Source organism: Propithecus coquereli, unplaced genomic scaffold (genome assembly GCF_000956105.1).
Source record: "Propithecus coquereli isolate 6110/MARCELLA unplaced genomic scaffold, Pcoq_1.0 Scaffold598, whole genome shotgun sequence".
In the NCBI taxonomy this organism is placed as follows: domain Eukaryota; kingdom Metazoa; phylum Chordata; class Mammalia; order Primates; family Indriidae; genus Propithecus; species Propithecus coquereli.
Window position 1 is genome coordinate 689,842 of NW_012151929.1, and position 1,175 is coordinate 691,016.

Genomic DNA, 1,175 nt, shown 5'->3' on the forward strand with positions numbered 1-1,175 from the left:
GGGAGCAGTATGAGCTGAGGGTCGACCCCCTGGGATGTTGTTCCAGACCACACAGACCAGACCATGGTTGGGGCAGGTTGTCCCAGGGGAAGACCCTGTGGGCAGAAGGTGGATTTCTTCTGAAGGGACGAGACTTTCTCATTTTCGGTGGTCCTGGATGCAGTCAGCCCCCAAGGGAGAAGGGCGGACCTGGCAGGGGGCCTTGGAAGGGAAAGCTGCTTCCTCTCTCTCGGCCTAGGAGCAGCGGCTGGGACGAGGGAAGGGATGGGGCTCAGGAGTAGATAGGTGAGCTGTCTCCCTTGCAATGGGCTTGGCAGTGCGATGTTGGCTCAGGGCCGTCACTGCTGAGGGCAGACCCATCCCATAAACTCACATCTGCTCTTCCGTGCCCAGTGGGTAACTCTCAGCTCCTGTCCTCAAACCCTCAGCAAAGCCTTGCGGACAAGGGCAGTGGCCTCAGCTACCCTATGGCGACAGGGGGAAGAGGCTGAGCCTGCGCTGGGGCAAGGCAGGCCAGGGTTTGCCGTGGAAGCTGAGGTGAGTGCACATCCAGAGGGCATGAGCCACTGAAGGGAGGTGCGGCTGGAGCCAGGAGGCTGGCAAAGGGGACAAGATCTGGCCAGGGTGGCCTGGGAGGACCCATGGATATTCCCTGGTGAAGATATGGCTTCCTGTGCCCTCACGGACTGGGGACTCAGGCCCCTGAGATTTTGCGTTAAAGGGAAGTGTCTTGTGGCTGGGACATTTGGGCTTCACTGGAACTGCTGGGGCAGGAAGCTCTCCTACTGGGCTGTTGTGACCAAAGGGGACAGGTGGGAAGGAGCCTGAAAACCATCTTCTCTGGGCACAGAGACGGGGCTGAGTTGTGAACAGGGACCACGTGTCTCCTGGGTACCAGGTGGCCCACTGGGCCAAGGCAGCCAGGCTGGGGGCCACACAGCCTCTGTCCTCAAGTTCACGTCCAGCCAGAGAGCACATAAAAACTGCAGAGTGCGAGGACAAGGGAAGTGAACAAAGAATGGTGGTCTGGGGGACAGGTACTTTGGGAAGGGTGAGAAGATGTCCTGAGGGAGACATCTGGGGACAGCCAGGCCAGATCTGAGGGAAGATAACACAGCCTGAGACCCTCCCACCCACACCCCCTGGGAGTGCTGCAGGGTCCCCTGAGAGCTGGG